The following is a 7,500-nucleotide window of genomic DNA, read 5'->3' as shown; positions in this document are numbered from 1 at the left end:
CTTCCGCCGCTCGCTGTCAGGTGAAACAGCAGCCGCGACCACCGGAGCCGCAGCAGCAGCTAGCAAGCTAACTGAGCTAACACGACCCGCTTCCGGTTCAAGATTTCACAATAAGAGCCTGTCTGTCGCGATGATGAAATTGGACGAAAATGTAATAAAGTCTGACAATTAGACAGTTTCGTTGACACATTGAATTATTTTAACGTGTCACCGATACAAATGTACATATCTTTTTATTGTTCGACAGTGAGAGAGAGAGACTGCTGCATTAAAATTAGTAACTCTTAATTCTACATTTATAATTTGGTTAACAGAACAAATTGCTACACTATATGAACATTAAAATTAGTTTTGAATTTTATTTGATGTGTTTTATTTGCATCTTCCTCTATCATAACATGTCTCTTAAGTTTACACTTGATCATTATTATGAAAAAGTTTTAAAATGATCACTTTTCTAAGCTTCATTATGTAACAACCAATTATCTTTTTAATGTTCAATCTGCTGAGTCACATCTGAGAAGAAACATGGACACAGAAAAGCGTCAGGTAGTACGAATTCAGTTTGATCTGCTTCTGATCATACTTGAAGATTTTTTAACAAGGACACTTTCAAATGGAAACTTCTGTGATGGTATTTTTTATTTTGTTTACTTAATCTCTTCTATTTTCGGGTTAGCGTTAGCTTGAAATGTCTTATTTTGAAAGAACAGTTTCCGGTACCGTTCCAGTTACTCGTGTGAACTCGGCACGGCAGCGAAAGTAGCCGGAAACAGCCGATGAGAGACGAACAGTGCCGATGTGTGTTTTTCTTCTTTTTCTCCGTCTCAGAGGGAAATATCAGATTTTTAAAAACGAGTCTCGGTTGGTGGTCATAGAGTTGACTTTTGTTTTTGATGCAGAGGGAATGATTGGTTTATGTGAGCAGTATTTGAAGGTTACAGAAAGTTTGATACATCAGCTGCAGCATTGAGTTACTGCTGAGTCAACATGTTGTAGCATCAGTGATGACATTTTAAACTGCTCCTCCTCTCTGACTGCCGGTGATGAAGCTTTCACTTTCACTGTAGATTCATTCTGTTGTTCAGCTTTGGAGCGCCCGCACGTATGCGTGTTTTCGGTGCCCTCTACAGGACGGGCGGGCAGACGACTTCACTTACAACACATACATGACGTAAGTTAACGCCGCAGTTTGGTTAGGTTTAGGTACCACAATAGGTTTTTTTACAGTGTACAATGTTTAACGCTACTTTAAAAAACTACTTAATACTGAGAGCACTGCAGTACTTTTACCATCGATACTTTAAGAAGCTCAGAGCACTGCGGTACTTTTACTACCGATACTTTAAGAAGCTCGGAGCACTGCAGTACTTTTACCATCGATACTTTAAGAAGCTCGGAGCACTGCGGTACTTTTACTACCGATACTTTAAGAAGCTCGGAGCACTGCGGTACTTTTACTACCGATACTTTAAGAAGCTCGGAGCACTGTGGTACTTTTACTACCGATACTTTAAGAAGCTCGGAGCACTGCGGTACTTTTACCACCGATACTTTAAGAAGCTCGGAGCACTGCGGTACTTTTACTACCGATACTTTAAGAAGCTCGGAGCACTGCAGTACTTTTACTACCGATACTTTAAGAAGCCAGGGCTCCTCACTCACCGGCCTCCCGACAGGAGGAGGCGGGGCCAGAGGAGGTGGCTGGTAGCAGGAGGATGAGGAGCAGGAGGAGGAGGAGGAGCGCTGTCCGGTGTCGGGAGGGGAGGAGAAGGAGCGCAGCCTCCTGGTCTCTGGACGCCGAGGCTCCGTCAGGTACGTCTCCAGGTGGAAAACACTCACCTCCTCCTGAAGGGGGGGAGGAGGAGGAGGAGGGGAGGAGAGGCTGTGGGCTGGAGGTGGGGGAGGGGGAGGGGGAGAGAGGAAGAGGAGGTGAAGGGAAAGAGAGAGAGAGAGAGAGAGAGAGAGAGAGGAGTCCTTCAGGAGTAAATGAGGAGACACCACTCTACACACACACACACACACACATATATACACACACATATACACACACACACACACACACACATACACACATATATACACACACACACACACATATATACACACACACACACACACACACACATACACACATACACACACACACACACACACACATATATACACACACATATACACACACACACACACACACACACACACACACATACACACACACACACATACACACATATATATACACACACACACACACACACACACATAGACACACACAGTTTGAGGTACTTGTACAGTACAACAGTACTTTAACCAGAGTTCTGTGATAGTTTATATTTAGCAGTGATGGTGGAAGTCGGCCTCTGGAACAGCTGACAGATGATCATAGAAACACTAATAATAACTACACACACACACACACACACACACACACATTCACACACACACACACACATACACACTCACACACACTCATCTGAACAACATTAGATCTGCTGTGTGTCTCACATTTAGTATCAGTGGTCATAAAGTGTCTCCATGTACTTCACCATCACCACAGCAGCACGCTGAGGCTCATGGCCGCCACCTACTGTAGCAGCACACAGGGCTGGGAATAATACGGACTGTCCCTTTAAATGTGGAACAGAGTTGTGCCTCAGTGCTGCCAGATCACGTCGTGTTTGTGGACAAAGTTTGAAAAATGTGAATAAGGTCGGCAACAAACCGAGGCGCAACAATAGAGAACAGTGAGTACAGACTGTGTGTGTGTGTGTGTGTGTGATAATGTAGGTTACCTTGTACTTCTCTCTCTAATACACACACACACACACACACACACACACACACACACGGTGTGGTAACACGAACAGACATTTTAACAGATTAGACAGAAATGACTCACACACACACACACACACACACACAGTGGATTTAATACTCACTGACCTTCCCTCTCAGACTGTTAACTCTTAACACTGAGCACCAGTCGGGCCTCGTTCCCCTCATCTTTCAGCTGAAGCACCACTAAGTGTCTCGTCCATAAAGCAACATTTGTTTGTGAGAGACGGATTAAAAGCAGAACGCAGCACAAGTGGAGATGTCGTGACTTTTAGCCCAGATACACTGGATCCTACATTTCCCACCATGCACCTGGGTGGTGTTTTCCATAGAGCTGGGAGGCCTGCAGGTAAACAGCTGTGTTGGAGAATATCTGCTTCAGGGTTCAAGAAGCCCGTGGGAATAAAGGAGAAACTACGGCTCCCAGGGTGCATTTCACCCACAAACATCCAATCACAGAGCCTCCCATCTGGGTGGGTGAGCTCTGGGCCAGTTTGGTCGGCTCAGCGTGTTGGATTGATCACAAATTAGACTGGCGTCCCGGCGGTGTGGCTCTTCACTTCTCTCTCTCTTCTAGTGCCAATCAGAGCGATCTCTCTCACCGACACCCTCAATCAACACGATCAATCGGTCGCAAAGCTGCCAACAGGAGTAAAGCTGGCGAGGACACGACGCAGAACATACAGACATTTACCGACTCAGGGCCTCACGTCATGGAAGGTCTTCTTCCTCTGACGCAGGGACTCTAACCCCGGTGTGTAGGTAGTTGGGTTAGGTTTAGGAAGAGATTACGAAGGTTTGACCTTTGGTTTCACACGGGACTCGAACCCCGGAGACAGTCGAGTGTCTGAGCCAATACTAACTGTCTCCTGGGTAAAGGTCATCCTAAACACAGCGTCTCTGGAACGGACCGCCGATCACATCTGTGTGTAATGTGCCAGCGGGAAAACTTTACATGTGAGAGGCCTTTCTCAATACCAAGTACGCCAAGTTCGGACTTGTGCACTTGGAAGTTCAGACTCGGCAACTCTGGACTCAAAAGTCTGGACTCAGAGTCCGGACTCCGGAGGACGCAGGACGTCACTCTGCATGTGGAACGGCAGCGGACTTGGTGACGTCATCATCTCAGCTCTCACCACGTATCCGCTCCGGTTATCGACATTAAAATACACATTTACAATAAAAACAATATGATATTGAACTCAACGCTTTAAAAACCACACTGACGTTTAAAACAGTGTGGAACGTTCAGCACGTTGTCACGGCAACCACAGGTTCGAAATTTAAAAACTATAAACTGCGATAAAAGTCTTAAAACTACATGAAGTCCACACAAGTCACCTGATGCATCCTGGGTAAAATGGGCGGAGCAAGAACGCTGGAGCAGGAGTTGGGCTGCGAATGATGACGTTTCACGAGAACACGAGAACGCAGACTGAGCTATTTGAGGTGGTTGCTATGGTGATTCTGAACGGTTGCCAGGGCGCCCCAGACCTCTCAGTAACACACCACCGGCCAAGCGCTTACCGTCGTCCAGAGGGCCGATGGGTTCGGACCTCCCCCTGGTCATCCGTCTGAACCCGTCTCCCCTCCCGCCCGTCTGTCCGTCCCCCCCCTCGCTGCAGGACAGCCTGCGTCCCGTGCGTCTCTGCAGCAGCTCCTTCCTCTTCCTGTTGGACAGAGGAAGCAGCTGGACGTACAGGACGCCGCAGGGCTCCGACCGCCGCCGCGGCGTCCGTCTGTCCGCCTCCCTCTGCCTCCTGTCTGCCTGTCCGTCTCCTCCGTCCTCCATCAGGAGACATGAGGCAGACTTCCTCCTGTCTTCCCCTCTGCCCGTCTCCACCTTCCTCCTGTCTTCCTCCTCCTCCTCTATGTTGGACTTGGACTTCCTGCGTCCCTTCTTCCTGACGCTCTCGCTCTTCCTCTCCTCCGTCTTCCCATCTTCCTCCGACGGTCCGCACGGCTCAGACTTCCTCCTCAGCGTCCTCCTGTGCATCTGTCTCTCTCTCCTGTCTGTCTGTCTCTCCTCCCCCTCCTCCCCCTCCTCCCCCTCCTCTCCTCCTCCATACGGTTCGCTCCTCCTCCTCCCCGTCCACCTCTCCTTCTCCTTCCACTTCCTCAGCATCAGGCTGCTCAGTCGCTTCATCGCCATCAAGTCAGCTCGTTCACCAAAACACGGAAAACCAGACAGACAGGTCCTCAGATCAGACAGACAGGTCCTCAGAAACCAAACCAGGAGCACAGACTGAGTCAGCGGGGCGACGGGCCGTTTCAGACTTTAAGGCTTTTGGCAAAAGTTACAAACAAACTGCATCACGTTGACGAAACTCAACAAAAGTTCAGTCAGAGCAAAACTTTGATGACATCATGATGACATCACTAATGAACATCATCTAATGAACGAGTTCAGACAGACAGGTCCTCTCATCAGATAGACAGGTCCTCAGACAGGCAGACAGGTCCTCTGGCAGACACACAGGTCCTCAGATCAGATAAGCAGGTCCTAAGATCAGATAGACAGGTCCTCAGATCAGATAGACAGGTCCTCAGATCAGATAGACAGGTCCTCAGATCAGATAAGCAGGTCCTCAGATCAGATAGACAGGTCCTCAGATCAGATAGACAGGTCCTCTGGCTGACATACAGGTCCTTCAACAGACAGACAGGTCCTCTGATCAGATAGACAGGTCCTCAGACAGACAGGCAGGTCCTCTAGCAGACAGACAGGTCCTCAGATCAGATAAACAGGTCCTCAGATCAGATAGACAGGTCCTCAGATCAGATAGACAGGTCCTCTGGCTGACATACAGGTCCTTCAACAGACAGACAGGTCCTCTGATCAGATAGACAGGTCCTCAGACAGACAGGCAGGTCCTCTGGCAGACACACAGGTCCTCAGATCAGATAAACAGGTCCTCAGATCAGATAGACAGGTCCTCAGATCAGATAAGCAGGTCCTCAGATCAGATAGACAGGTCCTCAGATCAGATAGACAGGTCCTCTGGCTGACATACAGGTCCTTCAACAGACAGACAGGTCCTCTGATCAGATAGACAGGTCCTCAGACAGACAGGCAGGTCCTCTGGCAGACAGACAGGTCCTCAGACAGACAGGCGGGTCCTCTGGCTGACAGACAGGTCCTCAGATCAGACAACAGGTCCTCTGGCTGACAGACAGGTCCTCAGATCAGACAGACAGGTCCTCTGATCAGATAGACAGGGCCTCTGATCAGATAGACAGGTCCTCAGACAGACAGGCAGGTCCTCTGGCAGACAGACAGGTCCTCTGGCTGACAGAGAGGTCCTCAGATCAGACAACAGGTCCTCTGGCTGACAGAGAGGTCCTCAGATCAGACAGACAGGTCCTCTGGCTGACAGAGACGTCCTCAGATCAGACAGACAGGTCCTCTGGCTGACAGACAGGTCCTCAGATCAGACAAACAGGTCCTCTGGCTGACAGACAGGTCCTCAGATCAGACAAACAGGTCCTCTGGCTGACAGACAGGTCCTCAGAGGGACAGGTCCTCAGAGAGACAGACAGTTGGTCCAGCAGCAGAGTCGTCTGACTGTTTCAGGCTGCAGAGTTTCACTGTTCGCTCTGTTTCTGGTGTTAACAGAGAGAGTGTGTGTGTTACACTGTGTGTGTGTGTGTGTGTGTGTGTGTGTGTATTGTTAGCCACACCCCCGTCTCCTGTCTACACTGTAAAAGATAAAGAACCAAATCTATGAGGCAGCTTTTAAAAGGACTCTGTGTGTGTGACTGTGTGTGACTGTGTGTGTGTGTGTGACTGTGTGTGTGACTGTGTGACTGTGTGTGACTGTGTGTGTGTGACTGTCTGTGACTGTCTGTGACTGTGTGTGACTGTGTGTGTGTGACTGTGTGACTGTGTGTGACTGTGTGTGACTGTGTGTGTGTGTGACTGTGTGTGACTGTGTGTGACTGTGTGTGACTGTGTGTGACTGTGTGACTGTGTGTGTGTGTGACTGTGTGTGTGTGTGACTGTGTGTGACTGTGTGTGTGTGACTGTCTGTGACTGTCTGTGACTGTGTGTGACTGTGTGACTGTGTGTGTGTGACTGTGTGTGACTGTCTGTGACTGTCTGTGACTGTGTGTGTGTGACTGTGTGTGACTGTGTGTGTGACTGTGTGTGTGTGACTGTGTGTGACTGTGTGTGTGTGTGTGTGTGTGTCTGTGTGTGTGTGTGTGTGTGTGTGTCTGTGTGTGTGTGTGTGACTGTGTGTGTGTGTGTGTGTGACTGTGTGTGTCTGTGTGTGTGTGTCTGTGTGTGTGTGTGTGTGTGTGTGTGTGTGTGACTGTGTGTGTCTGTGTGTGTGTGTGTGTGTGTGTGTGTGTGTGTGACTGTGTGTCTGTGTGTGTGTGTGTGTGTGTGTGTGTGTCTGTGTGTCTGTGTGTGTGTGTGTGACTGTGTGTGTGTGTGTGTGTGTCTGTGTGTCTCTGTGTGTGTGACTGTGTGTGTGTGTGTGTGTCTCTGTGTGTGTGACTGTGTGTGTGTGTGTGTGTGTGTGTGACTGTGTGTGTCTGTGTGTGTGTGTGTGTGTGTGTGTGTGTCTGTGTGTCTGTGTGTGTGTGTGAGACTGTGTGTCTCTGTGTGTGTGACTGTGTGTGTGTGTGTGTGTGTGTCTGTGTGTGTGTGTGTGTGTG

General features: G+C 49.0%; 1 protein-coding gene across 1 annotated transcript in view; it reads right to left on the bottom strand.

Moving 5' to 3' along the window:
- LOC139221460 (5'-AMP-activated protein kinase subunit gamma-1-like) overlaps nucleotides 1-22 on the bottom strand; it is a 30,533-nt gene extending 30,511 nt beyond the window's left edge. Inside the window, exon 1 of the mRNA XM_070853380.1 lies at nucleotides 1-22. This exon is cut by the window's left edge and continues 156 nt beyond it. The gene's annotated coding sequence lies outside the window, so the exon portion shown is untranslated.
- Between the last annotated feature and the right edge of the window lie 7,478 nt (nucleotides 23-7,500).

This window comes from Pempheris klunzingeri, chromosome 21, assembly GCF_042242105.1.
Source record: "Pempheris klunzingeri isolate RE-2024b chromosome 21, fPemKlu1.hap1, whole genome shotgun sequence".
NCBI classification, from domain to species: domain Eukaryota; kingdom Metazoa; phylum Chordata; class Actinopteri; order Acropomatiformes; family Pempheridae; genus Pempheris; species Pempheris klunzingeri.
This window is presented reverse-complemented; position numbering and strand designations above follow the sequence as displayed.